Raw genomic sequence first — 18,032 nt, forward strand, 5'->3', positions numbered from 1 at the left:
AAATAACTCCCAACATGCAGTCCAATGAAATTGCCAACTTCACCACCAGCCACGCAAATTTTAAATTGCAGAGTATATTAAAAAGGGTTGTCAGGTTCACTGTAACACTATTCACTTCCTTGCCTGTAGCATTACTAGGCTTGCCTACTTGGGGATGTAAACAGTGTCACACAACAGTGGTTCCCATTCAAAAAGTCACCAAAGACAGAAGTAGGAGGTTTTTATTAAGATTTTTAGCAAGAGTAGTTATGCTTCAAAAAAACCCTAGGGTTCATGACTCTCTGGGAAAAAGAAGGTAGACATTTTTATTTTGCTTTTTAATACTGTTCTGGAAGTATGCATTTGTACACACAGTATGTGCCAAGTGGCACAGTTACAAGCTATCACAATTTTCCCAGGCCTGCATCTATTCACACCCACACTGGTATCTTGCAAATCCATACCCATATGCATATGTAAAAACAGATGTAGGGCTTCATTAGTATATGCATAAACATTCATTAGTTGCTATTCATGCCCACAAACATGTATATCACATCTGCAAGATAGTGAAAAGTTCCCTCTTAATGTACTGATCCCAGAACAGGAAAAGACCTAGATTCTTATCCTAGCTGTGTCTAAGCTTATGAAGGTCAACTACAGTATAATGCTGCATTTCATTTATCTCCCTTCAAAAACTGAGGGGGACAAAGACTTTTATCCCTTTAGTAAAACAGCCAGAACACCTAGAGATGAAAGAACTGCAGTGTAATGTTAGACCAATAGTATTTTCACCACTTTAAAAGGTAACGCTGCTTTCCTAGATAACAACAGAGTACAGACAGGAATCCTGCAATGCTGCAAATGCCTGTCTAAACTAGAGAGCAAAGTACAGGAGAAAGACAGAAAAGCAACTATTACTATCATTCTCCTGCATACAACATCCACCCTGGTTTGTACAGAAGTTCTGTGAAACAGGAAAGACAGACGGGTCCTTCTTTTCCAGTTTTACTTCCTTTCAATTTCTCTTTTAGGTTTTGTAACATTTCTCTTTTAGCTAAGTAACATTGAGGCCCACCAACATCAGGACCTCTGATTTTTTACTAGCATTTATTTTAAGACTAGACTGACTATGCCTGGTTTACACTCCTCCTTCACAGAGCAGGCAGGGCATCTTATTTCAAGTCTCTCTGCAGAGAGGTAACAAACTCCATTCCTGAATGTGGCTGCTCATCTGAGAGACAAGTGAGCTTCTGTCATTCTCAGAGTACAGTGAGTGTTTAAGTCAATTCCACCGAACCACTTCACAAACAAGTCCTGACATACAGTCCACCCCTACTTATTTTTACATGAAAGCACCATCCTTATGCCACACTACAGTAAAAGGTGCCCTTCTGAATCAGCGCAAAGCGCTCTGAAGGAATCATAAAGAGAAACTACATGGCTAGAAACATCTCAGTGTAACACAAATGGGTACTTCAAATACCCATCTGAATACTAGTTTTACAAAAAAAAAAAAAAATCAACACAGCTTTTTACTATTCCAACATTTTACCAAGCTGCTCCTAATCACCAATTAACAATGCAGCCATTTCTCCAATTATTAGAAGCCTCAAGTTTTTCATATATTCAGTGCTAATTAAGAATAAGAAGCATGTATTTTGCTAGTACAAATATTATGAAGTCATGTACAGGAAGAGGTAATTTTTTGTTACAAAACCAGTTGATATAGGCAGAAGTGACTACGTTCACAAGTCCACAAGCAAACCTGAAGAAGTTCACTGAGCTAAGAGGGAAAGCAGACAGCAGCTAACAGAATTACATTCTCTCAGAAGTACTGCTCCATCTGTCTCTCAGCTGGGGCCCTAGAGACAGAGAACAAGCCTATGAACCAAAACCCTACACGACAAAAATAAGAATAATGGTTCAACATGATTTTATGGCACCTCATCTAACCACTGGCTGTATTTTCTCTCCTTTATTAACTTGCATCTGTTGCCTCTTTCTTTCATAGAAGCTATAGCCTTTTAACACTTCTCTTGAAAATGTTCCTCCCTTTTCTCCACAGGCATCAAGTATGTCCTCCCAAATACAAGACCATTAAGCAACAATTTTTCTTTGTCATTCACTGTGCTTCCCCCCATACCGAAAGTAGTACTGACAGTAGCCCCTTCTTCACTTCACCACCAAACCATCCCTACCTGACTAGTAATACCATTACAACAGCTACAGGACCCCACAGTAAACCTGGCCAGGTTTGCCATCTTTTATTCCAAAGCAGCTATTTTTAAACCCAGATCAGTTTTCTGATCAGACTCTTCATGCACACCCAGACAGCTGTGCTGTATGACAAGAGGAAAAAAGGACACAGCACCCCAGGATAAAAAAACCCGAGCAGCTGGAGGTAGGGGCACTGCCCAAGACACTCCTAAAAATCTCCCCTTTGTAATTGTTTTCCTTTTGTGTTTAGCTTTAATGATTGCTTCCATTGTTTCAGATCTGAAGAACCTGATGGCCTTAAGGCCTGTCTATTTACTGAAAAGGAACGCACTTCACTGAACAATGTAGCTATAGGAAAGCTGTATCTAAAGTCTGTTTAGAGAACAATGAACAGTTGTCTTGATTTAGTATCTTCAGATCTGTAACTATCAATATTTAAACCAAAGGGAAAAACACTACTCTCATAGCAAGCACTACACTCATTTTACCCCATTGGCTCTGCAGTAACAGAGCTTAGCCGAGAAAAGTCCTGGTTTTAATAATGCTGCCATACCACAGAAAGGAAAATCATTTTTAGAAGTGAAAAGCACAAGTCAAGCAAGAAAGGAATTTTGTTTGTTTGTTTCTAGAGTTGCCTTTTTATTTAAGAAAACACAATGGAAAGCATAAAAATCTCAGAAGAATGAAGGAGACAACAGTGCCCTGAGGGAAAGGGAAGAAACAGAGAGGCTGCACTCCAACAGCAGGCAAGAATTATTAGGCTGTAGATTGCTAAGCGGTCCGGACCCAAAGCCCCTCCCGACCCAAAAGTATATATTTATGATTATATATGGGCTGTCTTCTCAATAGTTGCCATATTACAGTATGCCTGCTAAGCATCCATTTCACCCTGTTTGTGGGGCTTTTAAAAGTCAATTTAATACCCACAAAAAGAGATTCAGCACATCTTTCAGGAGCCCAGGGACAGGAGCATTTACAAGATCACATACAAAGGGTGACAAGAAATAGCTATTACACTTCCATTGGAAAATCAAAATGGATCTCTGAACAGATGCAGGACATTTAAACTGCTCCCGCTAACAAAAGGGCCTCCCAGAAAATATTTTCCTAAATACCAGTCACACATGGATTGTTTCACTGGAGTAGACATTCAAGGTCACTCAACCCCCAAAATCCTACTTTCTCCTCTAGCTAGTTTCTGTGGATCCTCAGATAAAATACCCTTAAACCTTTTTCTCTTTTCATAGCATCATGTCCAAGCATTAGCATCAAAGCCTGCTATATTTTGCAGACTCTAGCATTAACCAATGCTTCGTCCTACATTCACCCAAATTCTCAGTTAACAGCACAGCTATTTAAAGGATTTCCCCTCCAATCTTGGAACAATGCATGCCATGTACCAGATGTTCACTCACCCAGGAGCTCACAGCCTGCCACCAATGAGGGAAAAAGGTGGGCAACAGCTTTTAATTCTTCTGTGTTCGGCTGAACAGCGTTCTCCCTCCCATGCGCTGCATTCTGTATAGCCACTGCAGTGCTCAGAGCAAGCAGACTCGCAGGAGCAGCTGGAAAACAGCCTCGCATCTTCTAAGCTGAACATAGGTGTCCATCCCAGATTGAGGGTGGTTCTTTCACAGTAAACCTATCATCTACAGCTCCCTTAGACAGAGGGTGGGTCACAATGACAAGTGGCCATTGGAAGGTGATAACTAGGGCAAGAGAGAATAATAAAGCCAGAAAAATCTCGCACACGCCTCTGTGTGTGTGTGTGTGTGTGTGTGTAGGAAGGGAAAAGAATAAGTGGAGCAAATAATGAGTGAAAGAATGGAGTCGGTATACAAAGAAAATTATTTACTGAACAGACTATTTGTGCTGCTGACCTCAGTTCATTCCTCTTCAAGTTTTAACTCCTTATGGTCAGGGCCTTGCCCGGGAGAAGTAAGGTCACAGTTTATTCCCACCACTAGCCTCCCATAACCATTCTAAGATATAACAACTAGATCCTGCAGGTGAGGACACGCTCCAGCAATGGGCTGCTGCTCAGTTTCAGTGCTCTAGTAAATTGTCACAAGTTACAACATGCTTACCAAAAGCCTGGTCAGACCATCATGTTTTTTCCCCCTCCACCTCTAAAGAAAAGACCCTTTGAACCCAGACTTGAAGGGGGTGGCTAGGGTTCATACCTCCACCATTTTTAAGACCTTCACAGAACAGAGAAATTTTCTGCAGTATCTGAATATTATCAGCTAATAAAGTTAATGCCTGCCAAACATTCCCTTCTACAACAAGGAATGCTGTATGCAAGTTAATCTCACACGCATGACCTTGTTCTTGCCACCTAAAGATTTTGCTGTCATAACTGAAACTCCATAGACACTGCATGTGTTTGCTGCACATAACTGGCATAAACTCCAATATGTCACAGCAACTTGCATTTTGCACAGCAGGAACTATCCCATCAAATGGGAACACTAATATCTTTTGCATTTCTATTTGGGGAAACAGGAGAATAAAATTTTTTATAACTGAAAAAATATGTCAATATTATATTATATATTTTAAGTCATTACTGCCATTTGAGAACAGGATCACAGAATCTACTTGCTCTCAGATTCCCTGAGACTTATTAAGGATATTGCCTCCATATTGGAGCCTACATGATGAAGCTAGCAGCAAACCCCAGTAAAATTGTGCAATATGCGGTGTAACTTAGTACTAAATGTCATGACTGTGTTACATGGCCTAGCATTTAATTTACAGCACTGAAAACACCTTCTAGCCCATACCACTGTAAAGTAACTTTTTTAAATACAAGCCAAAGTATCTGACTTTGTAGACAGGCTGAAGGCTGCTCCCATTCTTCTGTCAGGACTCCATTCAGTCAAGTCACAGGAATTAAAACTGAGCATTTGCAATTGCCATTGTAGCAAATGAAGCACAATTCTAGTAAACAAATCAATCCAGCTTAAGCCAAGACAGCTGTTAGAAGGACCATGCTCAGCTACCCACTCTTGTGAATCATTTCCTGAATTGCTGTAATTAGCACAGCATTGTAAGGCAATTCATCCTCAAATCCAACAGAAGAAATTAACACTCATCTTAATTTACTGCGTTCATCTCACAGCACTTTATTCCCAGTCCATTTCACAGTCTTCCATTCAAGATCCACCTCTGTCGTGACACTAACAGGAACAACCGAGACCAGATACTTACTGTGCACTGGCCTGCTGGGTCAAGTCTAACCTATGCATCTTGAACCTACTCAAGTCATCTTGGCATTTCCTCTGCCTTCACTACTCTTTCACCTTTATTGTACTTCACGTTTCTGAAATTCCTTGCCGCCTTAAAAGTCTAGAACCAAAGTACTATGCCCGATAGCTGAATTCACCAGCAGACACTGACTGTGAGGAAGCATCATGCCTGCAAGTTACCATCACGGTTTGGATGAAAGCATAATAAAGAATTTGCCACCATTGCCCTCTACCATCAAAAAGGCCTTGACTGCCTGGGATGTTTTCCTGTATGCTGGTTGATCCCTATAGCTTTATGAAACCTGTTAGCTTCTCTCACCCTTGGAGATCCAGACTTTTGATATTATAAACCTTGAGCTCATTCAGAGTTTGATGAAGCACAAAGTAAGCATAGTTTAACAGTCAAATGAACAACAAAGAGCCTTTTGTGATAGCTGAAGAGTACAGGAATAGAGCAGCAAAGGAATGAGGACTTGGAAAAAGACAACCCATTATATTTGGAGGTGACATTCTGCAACATTTCATTAATCATCTGATTTATGACTGACTTTATATGATTTCAAATGAATACAATAACTTCATTAAGTGTAATTGTTGTACTGACACAACTCATCTGAAGACTTTAGATTAAGAAAGAAAACGATACACAGTAGAACCGCTACAATGCTGCAAGAGTACATCACAGTAAGGAAATCTGACCTCTTGGAAAACATTTTCTTTGAAATTTTCTGGCAGAGGGTAAACAGTGAAGTCCCCAGGTTTTTGGCACAAAGAAGGAAGACTTACAAAGTGCTTCTCCTCAAAAAAGTAAAGTTATTTCACTTGTGTAATAGCACCTTACTGTTCCATGGGAGCTACAGTTCTAAGGTGACTATATCAAGATACAGCCCATCTTAAGATGGCAGAATTCATCACAGATGAAAATAAGTCAACTTTTTATAGCAGATAATGAAGGATAGCGCAAAGGAGTTGCTGAAATAAAAAAATTTGGTTTTGACAATATTTCAGTTTGAGAATGTCCATAATTTAAACTAGAGTAGAGTTTTGAGGAAGAAAATTATGAAGTAAACAAGTCTTCTTCCAGAACAGTTACACCAACACTTTCAGCTAGCCTTAGAGAATAGAAGAGACAAATATATTTTTCAATCTACCCTTTCAGAGGATTACTAAACATTTTAATTCCTTCTATCCTAACACTGCAGCATTTTAGAAGACTGTTGCTTCAGTAACTACTTAAAAATAAACTCTCCAGAGAGCACATAGCACTAAAAACAAGCATCTCCAGACTGATGAGACATCTAGACAATTGTCCACAAAAGGGCACATTAGCAAAAGTCTCCTACAGAGGAAGCAAATGTCTCAAGTGACACTCTCCAAGCAATTTAGCTGTTTTAGATCACAGTTGAGACTTCTAAACTAACATTAACCAATTCCCCTCCAAGAAAACAATACAGCAAACTGCACAGCTAATCCAGTCCATAAGACACGCCCTGGATGCATTCTATGTTCCTATTGGCTCCCACTGTTAAGAACAGGCTTATGGTTATTGCTAACAAAATTCAGTAGTTTCTTCTCCATGGACCAAAGAAGGGTAAGACAGTAAACAGCCAGGAGGGAAAAAAAATAAAATGCCTGTGGGGAACATGAAACAGAAAAAGAAGGCAGTGGATTAAAGGAAGGAAAACATGTAGGAGGAGGAAACCAGAAGGAACACTGAATAACAAACCTGAACAGCACACTCTGCTCTCCAAAAGCACCCAAAAAGCCAGTTTTCCAGTGGCACCATGCCCTGAGACACAAGGATAAGATACCAGAGACAGTCCACCATTGCTGGGATGCCAGATTCCCTTCCCCAGTGCTACTGAAGTTCAGTCTGGCCATGGCCAGAAGAAGGTTCTGCATCTTGGGGAGGCACTGAGTAGGAAGTGTGCAAAAAGAGATGGGAGGGAAAAGTACAGTGAAAAACCAAACAAGCAGACCTGGAGGAGATGAGAGAGGGGCTACATGTTGTACTCACAGCATACTCATCAACGAAGATCTCCCTCCTGTCCTGGAGGGAACATGGATCAGGAGACTCCTCCCTCCCTCCATGAACCACACTGTGAGTACACTCATGACCACAACTGTATGAAAGATTCCTTCAGCAGACTGTGGAATTGGATCAGCATACAAGCTGGGCACCTGAAGTACCTTATACCTCTTCTGATTTTCCTAAGTCCCATCACTTACTGTCTGGGTAGGATATGAGACCAGGGAAATGGGAACAAGTGTGGTATGAATGCAGAGAGGCGTCTGAGGGACAGTTCAGAAGCAAGTCCACTCAACATCATGAAGCCTGACCATGCTGAGTGGAGCTAGAGGTGAGGGAGGATGTGCCAGGGACATTTGCCCTGAATGCAAACTGCTTGTGTAATAGCAAGACAAAGGTTCCCAGATGACACAAATATATACCTCTCACAGATACATACCTCCTCATAAGCCCACAGAGTTTATATTTTGTAGCTTTAGAAGTGTCCCACTGAATGATTTGAAGGTTGGTTCTCATCCTGAAATAAATCCGCTGTCAAATAATATTCTATTCAATACACTGAACTCAAAACTTCCCAGCATTTGCCATTCCAAACATCAACAGAAAAATCGTATATGCTTTCTTGCACTCTCATCTGCTTTATTTAAGAAAAAAAAAAAATCTTAGAGCAGGGACTTCTTTGCTGTGTTTTAATACAATATTTGGCACAGCAGAGTCCTGGGTGGGTCTCCAGGCATGTGTAACACAACAGGCATTGTATGTAATGCAAAAGCAACAAGAAAAGTATAAGGTACAATGATGGGCTCAGCTGTAGCCCATCTGTCTTTTCTCTCTGAGGGAACACTGAATACCATCACTGTGGAGAATTATTAGTGGAGATCTTCTACTGATGCTGTCACCTTCTGCATAATTCCTCCATTTTCAGACGTACAAACTCCTCTTTTTCTGAAGTACTGGAAGCAGACCAGGTTATCACTGACACCCAACCTTTTCCTGTATTTCCTGGATGTGTAAGCAGTCCTACTCTCCCTACAAAGTCCACAGTATGTTTAGATTCTGTTTATAAGCAGCAAGACAAGTGACATTTACATGATCTAGAAGAAACTTGAAATAGCAGGTGTGAGGCACTGGCCTTCCCAGGCTCACCAAGCAAACTATACACAAAGGCTAACTCCAAATCAGTCTTTCCTTACAATCAATGCAGAAAGTGGCAGAGCTCTAGAGAATTCTCAATGGGAGCCTCACTTAATTAGTGATTTAGCATGGCCAAGGGAGTCATCAAAAGCATGCCACATTCCCCAAAACCGTTCACCCTTCCTGACATAGAAAAGCCAGATTAGACTTTCTCAAACTGAGCAGAACTCTGTTTATAGCAGATGGAGTACCATACACAATGTACACAGACTGTTATTAAAGAAATAACTTTCTCCTGCAAAAAAAAAATTAGTGAAACATTCTTGGATTTGACTGTTTAAATCAAGGCTCCTAGGCAACACCTGCCTCCATTCCTCATTTCTGTGCAGATCACCACAAAACAGAGGAGATGAGAAAGTCTACTGTCCTCCCCTTTGTTTCTTCAGTCACATAACCATGATGTTGCAAGTGTTGGAGGACACTTCTCAACATGAGATCCAGAGTAGTCTATTATGTGGGTATTAGTGGATAGATATCAATTGGGCTTTCGCTCTTTAACTGGGTTAGAGCCAAATTTGGCTTCTTGTTGCCCTTAGATTCAGTTCTTTAATGAACCCTGAAAAAAAATCCGTAAGCAAGTGTTAAATGGTGCAAACCGCTACAAGCTGCAGCATCTCACAAAAATGGAGGAGAGTTTATACTATCCTCTCCATACGACCCATCAAGAGAAGCCTTTTTCATCAGCTGTGTAAGTATACACAGCATATTTAGAAAGACTAAGAGAAAGGCAATAAGGGCCTCCCAACCATCCTGTTAAACCAAGGCAGTTCCAGCAAGGTCATAAAGAGATAGAAATGTTAGATATGATTCACATGGCCAGAAGCACTTTTACTTGTATGGCAGAGATAACAAGATATGATTCCACAAAAACGCTGCTGTTCTGCCTATACTTAAACTTCCAGTGAGAAGTCTCCCCGCAGACTCAGGGTAAAGAGATCTTAATAATTTAAAGGGAGGTCACTATAAAAGTTATGCTATCCGTTGCCACTTTAGTTCAAAAGTTACTTAGAAGAGTAGAAGATTATACCCTAAGACTTCCTCAGACACACCACCCCAAGCTCATTCCAAAGCATCTTGCAGCAATGACGATAAAGGCTATAACTAAGAAAAGCTTGAAAGAAAGATTTATTAGAAGTCTTCAATGCACCAAAATGTCCTTTTCCCTCAACCACATCAGCTCCCAGCAAGCCTTGCCTCACTTCAAAGCACTGCAGATTTGGAGGAATTATTTCCAAACAGCAGAGCATAAAAGCAGTAATACACAACAATTTTCCTGCTGGCCAAAGAGGAAGTTGATGCAATAAGTGGGTTATTTCCCAGATTTTAATTAAGCTGTACAACTGGAATCCTAATGCAGGCAAACACAGCAAAAGACCCATAACATAACAAAATATACCTGAACTGATGTTGGAAACAGCACAGAAAACAGAAAACTGCAAGATTTTATCCATGTTTCATATCATACAATAATGTTTGAGAACACCAGTCTAAACCAGAACATAACAGTACATAACATGCTACATAGCAGCAGAACAAGAAAACACACCTCTTGCACACAGAGACTCCAACTCAAGGGATAAGATGATTGCTGGACAAGTGGATCCAAAGAAAGAAGGGAGCACAGCAAAAAGGCAAAAAACACTCAGGAGGATAAGCAGTGGCCTACTCGGTCCACTGCCAGGCTGTTCTGGTTCAGTCAGCTCATGGCAGGGGAAGGCATTAAGAACTTCTCTGAAGGCAGAAGATGAGGTAGCTCCATAGATGTTTATGGGACCTTTCTTCATGAAGGGAGAAAAGCATCCATCTGCCACTCCTCTTTCAGGATGAACAAGGTAAAGACAGACCACTACAAGGCTTTAGTAAATGCCTAAAAGTTAGCAGCATTAACAGGTGGGACTACATGTCAAATCTCCACAGTATGCCACTCAGGATGACAGTCAAAAAGGGTCAAGAAGAAAATTAGCTTATGTCTGTAGTTGTATGACCCCACATAGGAATGATTTGCTAAGAGTCTTAGTGGCAGACAAAACCAAAAACAAACACTTTCAGTAAAAATGGTCATGGTTTTGAACAGTTGAGTGTCAAAAAGAAATCTAGACAAAGTGAGGGCAGCCTAGACTAGTTTTAACCATGTGGCTAGACACAAAAGATCATATCTCAAAGATGTTGTGGAGAAAGAATGAAAAAGGTTAACATATAACCCTGATAAAGATCTGGATAGAAGGCAGAGATGACAGGCTGAGACAGACAGGAATGTAGTAAAAAGGTTTTCCTCACAATTTTCATAGCTTTCTTCAGCGTCCCTTCTCAAAAATGAAATGCAGTTTCTCATGTTGTCTATTGCAAAAACAACAGTTTCAGAACAGCTGATCTCTATTGGAACAATCAGGCTTCTGTCTTCAGCAATAAGCTATGCTGCTACTGCACACCTTTAGCAGAAAAGTTATGAACTCTCCTTAGGAAGTGTGGGATGAAATAGGTTCCTCTTTCCTGAAACAATTCTATTGTTAATTTACTGCTGTCCACAAAGAGCAAGAACTTGCATTTCCTTTTCTAGTCTCACTGAGTACTTCTGAACAGAGTAAATTTCAATACCTCAGAAAAGAAAGAAAAAACATCCTTCAGTTTCCTCTTGCTACCAAGCCAAATAATTGCTGCTTGATTAAAAGGGGGAGAGGGGGTGTCAGAAGAGAGGTTGCCCACACAGGTGAGCAACCTTCCTTTCCTTAAATTGTTTCCGGTATCTGGGCACTGAATTTCTATCACAAGCCAATCCATACATAAGAGCATCACAGTGCCTCTTCAAATCAAGATACAGTACAGGCAGGAGAATGAGAAGAGCTATGATCCATGTCAGTTTACTGTTAACATAAAGAAACCAAATGCTGTTAGAGCCCCATCAACTATGTATTCCAACTACCCCAAAATCAGGAAGAGATTGCAAGAACAGACAACAAATAATTTGGTGGCTGCGTGTCCCAAACACTCAGCTGGAATCCAAATGTTTTCATACTGTTCACAAACACCATCTACGTGCAGATCTCATTCCTCAGAGCGTACGTTCTTGGGTTCTCCTAGATGCACTTTTCCCTTTCTGCCTCTCCCTTGTGCAATTACAACAGATGTCATTCAGCTGGGGGAGGGAAGAGGAGAAAAAGGAAGGAAAGGGTGGTGATTTGACGTTCCTATGCTACCTTACCTCTTGCTCTGTCTCCACTGTTTTGGGCTCCCCTCCTAGTAAATAAACAGTGCCTGCCTCTTGTATCTTATCACATTATTTCCAAATAGCAGCATGAACACCGGATCAGTATCATTGTGCTTTATTTCCACCTATCAGATTATGAACAGCATCTCTGTAGCTGACATATCAGTTACATCTCGCTAGTTTGCAAGGCTAAGATCAGTTCTAGGCTCTGGTGCTGCTGGGAGACCTAAGAAAATGCAAGCAAGGCTCCCCAGTGGAGCTCATGTAAAAACCCACTTCCTGGATTTACAAGGGGGAACTTCCCCCTCCTCCCCTTTTTAAATGAAAGGTGAGATAATCGTTAGGATCTGCTACAGTAAAAGCACTCGCCTAGGAAAACTCTCTTGTATCACATCCACACTAGGAATATCTCAGCAGTATTAGAACAGTCATACAGTGCATTAGCAAAGCTGCATTTCACACCCATACATTAACAACAGACCACAGTGTTAAGACAAGCCCTAATAGCACACATGTGCTTTACTTGTAAAACAATCTGTGTGAAGACCCCTGATCGACAGCTACGCTGATGGAAGATTTTAGTGTAGCCCTAGCCTCAGCTGCAAGTGAAAGGATTTTTCCACCCCAGGCTGTTAAGCTGTAGATCAACTCGCAGAGAACAGATTCCTAAAACATCAGGGCTGGAAGCTGCATGGCAGAAGCAAGTTTTGACCAACCTGTTACCACAGCTGCCTAAGCCTTCTCCACAGTAATAGCACAAAAGCCGTAACACCAAAGAAAGTCCATGTATGGGCTCTGCTGTTGCTCTCACAGGCAATTTCTGTGACACAGTCAAAAGAGACTTTTAAGTTTTCTGTCCTAGAGCTACCCTGAATAGAACTCTGAGATTACATTGGCAAGACAGCCCTTGTATTTGAAAAGGAGAAAAAATACCTAACCCATTCATGGATTACTTAAGTGACTGAGAAGTCATTTTGATAACCTGCAAGATGAAAGGAACACATCCAACTAAGGACCAATTCTGCCTCAGCTTTCTCCAAAAGCAACAGATCATCAGTTCTGCATTACCATGTGTACAACAATAATTCGAGCTCTCTCATGGAAAAGTAACAGTGCTGTAGTCTTTATCAAAGGAGACCTGCACCTGCAAAATAACTAAGATTTCTCATGTGATGCATGTTTGCAGGACATTTGAAACCCACAGAGGCAAAAAAGCTTAGAATAAAATGTCATCCTAACCTCAACCAGCTGTGTTTACGTTTACAGCAGGAATATACAGTCACATACTATTTACAGATCCTTTCTTAACACACAGGATTAGTCAGGAACAGGATTGGTATTCAAATTTATTGAAAATTGAAATTCAGAGATACACGTCATTCATAATCAGCATAACTATTACTTATTTTTTCTGCACAAATACTTAAGAATAACTGTTAAAAGAAAAATCTTCATGGTTGTCCTGTAACACAAGAGGAGTTCCCCTGTCCATTAATTTAAGAACTAAAGAATTTCCAACTTCACCAGTCAGCTATAAAGGTGTACCTTCCAACTGTAATTAAGATATGAATGAATACAAGTCTAGTGTATCTAGTTATATCCATCTGTGTTCTTGGCCACAAGTACTTTAGCAAGCTGCAAGCCAAGTACAAATACATCTGTTCCCTCAACTGTAGTGTGACTTTTTCAGCTGCAGATCAATGTGTACTGGACTTTTGGCTGGTTTAAAGGGACACTGCCAACTTCAATCTAACTCTACATCTAGTTTTGTGCAAGTAAGCTTTCACGGACTCTTAGACCAGTAGAAATGTTCCCATGATTAAAGAAGTTAATTCCCATGCAGTAAGTTATTTTTACCAAACACATCCCTGCAGTATGACCAACCCAAACATAAGTGCTGAAAATGTGACAGTGAAAAATAAGTAGAATAAGCACATTCTCTAAAAGAAATGCAGAAAGAGGTATTAGCATAACTATTGGGAAAAGAAGTCTATTTCAAGTAAGTTCTTAGTTACACACAGAAAATTGTTTACTGGGTTTTTTCAAGCTCAGATAACTTGTAGCTTTCAAAGTTTGTAACTAAAATGGGCCCTAAAGGACAGTCAGCTTCTGCATATCCAGATCATCCAGTCAGAGGCCATTTATTTGCTCAGCTTCCCCTAAGGCCCCTACGCTAGTACCGACCCAGTCCATTTAAAGTGCAGGACCCCAATTTTAAGTCTAACACTCAAAGAGATTTTCCACAGATTCTTCATTTTGTTAACCTTTCAAAGTACAAGTACAGAATCAACAAAGGAAGTGGCAATTTTTGTGGTGCCAGACTTGCAAATTATTCCTCCATCTCAACAGAAGTTATTGTCAACTGCTCCACAGCACTAACCTTAAATGGATGACTGCATGAGGTAAGAGATGACTTCTTCAGAATATGCAATGAAATTATTACAGTGAATGTATAAGCAGGTTTTTATTGTAATAAGAGAAGGAACCCTATGTTTAGTCGCAGCTACCCTTGTTAAGTATTCTAGCACCCTAAACACATCTTGGGACAACAGCCTGCAGAGATTAAGTCTGTATCATAACAAAAAAAAAAAGTAGGACAGAGACAAAAGTATTATAAAGCTAGACATCCCTTGTACGGGACATATCTAGAGTAAAAATAAAAAGGCTAAAGGCTTAGGTCGGGGAGACAAGCTGAAGCCTATATAAAATGAAGCCGGTACGTGCCGTTTCTCTCGCGGGGGTGTCACTAGCTACCTGACGATGGAAGCACCAGGAGTACTCTGCGACACCGTGGGAGTCACCGCTGCAAAGCTTGCCCGCGGTGTAACGCCACCCGCCCAGCGGCTACCGGCGCTGAAGCCGGCGAGCAGGAGCAGCACGCCGCCGCACGGCGCCCCGGGGCGACCGAGCCGGCGGGGCAGAGCCCTCCGCCCTCCCGCCTCCTCCCAGCCCCGGGCGAGGGGGTGAGGTGCCCCGGCACCTCCGGCCGAGCCACCCGCCGCCGGCGAGGCTAGCGCTCGGGGCGGGGGGGGGGGGGGGGTGTGTCCCAGGGCGGCCGCCACCGCCTCGTTCCTCCCCGGCGCCGAGGCGTGTAATCGGGCCAGGGAGCCGGCAAGGGCCAGCCGCCCAGCTGCGGGGATCGGGTTCCGCGGCGGTGCCCTGCCTCCCTGTGCCAGCCCCAGCCGCCGCCGCTCCCTGCGGGCCCGCACGGCCCCCGCCCCGGCGCCGCGCAGAGACACCCCCCCCCCCCGCGCCGCTGCGCCGGGCCGCTCCCCGGGCGATGCCGAGGGATGAAGCGGATCCGCCGCCGCCGCCTCCCCCCGCCCGCGCGGCCGGGCAGCGGCCACCCCACCTGCCGCGCCGGAGCCCGCCCGCCCGCCCGCCCTCCTCTCCTCCCGGGGGGCGGCGGCGGCGGCTGCGGAAGGACCCCCGCCGCAGCACTTGCCTTCGCCTCATGCTGCTCCGGGGGCGGCGGTCGCAGGGCTGGCGCGGCCCGAGGCGCCTCTGCCGCGGGGGGCGCCGCGCCGCGCTCCGCCCGTCAGGCTGCCGGAGGGGAGGGGAGCGGCGCGGCGCGGAGCGGCCGGACCCTGCCCGCCGCGGGAGGGGGCGGGTGAAGCGGCGGCGGCGCGCGCACACCTTGGCAGCTACCGCTGCCTCGGCTCGGCCCGGCCCCGCCCCGCCCCGCGCGCGGAGCGGTTGGCGGGACGGGAGGAGGAGGAGCGCGCGCGGGCAAGCCCACCCTCCTCCCGCCCCGTCCCCTTAAAGCGATGCAGGGGCTCAAGGGGAGGGCGGCGGGGAGCCGGGGCTCCAGCCGCCGGGCCCACGGTGCTCTGAAAGAGGGGGAGAAGGGGAGGAGAGCGACAGCTACGGGAACGCAGTAGGTGCGGCGGCGAACAATAAAAGGACGCGGTTGCCCCCCACAGCCCCGTCACGTTCCCGGCTCCTCCCCCGCTCCCTGGCAATGGTGCGCTCCCACCGCGGGAATCGCACAGGCCGGGTGGGCATTGGCCGTCCTGGCGGGGTGGGGCGGGGCCAGGGCGCGCGCCAAACGCAACTGGCGGAGAGCGATCAAAAAAGGGGCGGGGCCAAGCGGCAACCGTTTAAAGCGCCTCGGGCGGGGTTGGCGCTCGCGTGCGGTGCGGCGCGGCGCGCGCCGGGGGCGCGCTCTGTGACCCGAGCGCGCGAAGGGCCGTTAGGGCGCGCGCCCCCGCCCGCCGCGGCCAGGGCCCTCGGGGCGGGCGCCGCCTCGCGCCTTCCCCGTACCCGCTCCTGTCACACCCGCCCAGGCCAGCGGGCCCCCCGCCACCCCCCCCCCCCCGGAGGGGAAAGCGAGTATTTCCCGCTCGAAGCAAACCTGCTGCCGACCGGAATCCCGCGAAGACCTGCCCCCGCCCCCGAGAAAGCGACCGGAGCCCTCCCAGCTGAGGCGAGAACAAGGAGAGCCTTCTTGCAGGCCGGGCGGCTGAAACAATAGGTGCCGCCACACAAAGCGCTGCCTGTCAGCGAGGCTCCTGGCACGAGCCGAGGTGTGCGCTTGGAAGACTTCCACGCACGCTTTGCGTGTAGATGTGAAACGCTGGTGAAGCTGAGAGCGGGAGAGATGGCACGTAAGAAACCGGCAGCAGAAAGGTGGCAAATCAGACCTAAAAATGGCTGGAGAGACGCTTATAAAATCATCATGAGAAAGGGCTAAATATATTTTTGGTTCGGGGTTGGCTGGGGAGAAGCTTGGAGCTGTCATAGCAACTCCTCCTGTTTGGATCCTGCTGCATTAGGGAAAATAGCTCATTGCCTCGGTCTCTGTGAAATAAACAAAATTACACCAGAAGAACACCTGCTCCTGTTGTCCTTGTCTCCTGTTAATTGAATCACCTTGGAAGACCCAAATATTGACTAATCCCTCAGGTTGCGCTGAGGTTAATAGTATAGGTACTGGACGGACAAGGAAATGACAAACCCCCGTTCTTCAACAAAGTACTGCGAGGAACATAGAAATCTTCAGTCTGTGTGTGTATGTAGGCTTATATATGTATGTATGCACATCTGTTCACTTTTTTAAATGCTCTCAGAAGCCACAGGTTACTGGCTGCGTGCTCTGCATCATCGGAACCAGCAGTCAGGAAAAGCACTGTCAGTTCAGCATGTACATACACCCACATGTCTGTGTGCATATATATATACATGTTTGTATACTGTTTATATATAAATATTTCATTCCTATCTGTACACTTCAGTGTGTATAAGCAGTGCACACATACATGCTGCTTGGCCACACTCAGCTGAGTATGCCCTTGAATTCTTCAGCCAAGGGAGCCAGTTGATATGCACCTGAATAAAGCAGGAATGCAAGCCAATACAGAAGCACTGTGAATGACCCAGGGATTAGGAATCAAGTACAAACCCAGTATAACAAGATAACAGCAACAGCAATATGAAAGTACGCCAGGTTTCCTTTACACAGCCTCTCCAGCAGAGAGAATTCAAACACTTTTCACATCCAGACCCACACAGTCCCCATGTCCTACCAAAGCCATGGTCTTCCAACCCTACCTTAAGAGAAGTTCGGATCTCCATAGTCTATTGGAGATTTTGGCATGAAAAGCAGTCAGGTACTGCAATAACGTATGCGATAAAAACCAAAATAGATACTGTTCATAAGCGATGCATAAAATGAGTTCATGATATGGCTGAGGAAATTCTTACTACAGTGTAGCGTGACAAATATCAGCCAGAATTGCACAATTCCCAAATCACTATCTATATCCCTCCCTGAGAACAGATGGAGGAAAGCCTTTAGCTGATCTAAACTTGGCTCAACCCACCCTGTTTTACTGATGGAGTTTCCATGAGCATAGAAATTAGAGCTACTGGTTGCAATCACTTGAGAGCCACAGCCTGCTGATTGAGCTCACGTGTTGGAAAATCTGGCAAAGATGCTGGTCCTTACCTGAGCAGATGCACAAAGTCATGCACATACAAGTACCAAAGGGCAGGAAGAGCGCCAGTCAATGGATATTTCCACCTTTGAAGTCAGTGAAGGCCACTGACGTAGTAGCTCTTTGCAGGGGGGGCAGCAGCCTGTATTACCTGTTGATAGCCAAAATATCAAGGTGTCCTCCTCTACAAAGATGGAGGTTGAGGATGTGTTAGATTA

The 18,032-nt window shown here is 44.5% G+C and overlaps 1 protein-coding gene across 1 annotated transcript in view; it reads right to left on the bottom strand.

The window, feature by feature from the left end:
* The window catches only part of MICAL3 (microtubule associated monooxygenase, calponin and LIM domain containing 3), a 165,226-nt gene extending 147,292 nt beyond the window's left edge, over positions 1-17,934 (bottom strand). Inside the window, 1 exon segment of the mRNA XM_041129681.1 lies at positions 17,826-17,934. The gene's annotated coding sequence lies outside the window, so the exon portion shown is untranslated.
* Between the last annotated feature and the right edge of the window lie 98 nt (positions 17,935-18,032).

The sequence above is a fragment of the Aquila chrysaetos genome, chromosome 17 (genome assembly GCF_900496995.4).
Source record: "Aquila chrysaetos chrysaetos chromosome 17, bAquChr1.4, whole genome shotgun sequence".
Lineage (NCBI taxonomy): Eukaryota > Metazoa > Chordata > Aves > Accipitriformes > Accipitridae > Aquila > Aquila chrysaetos.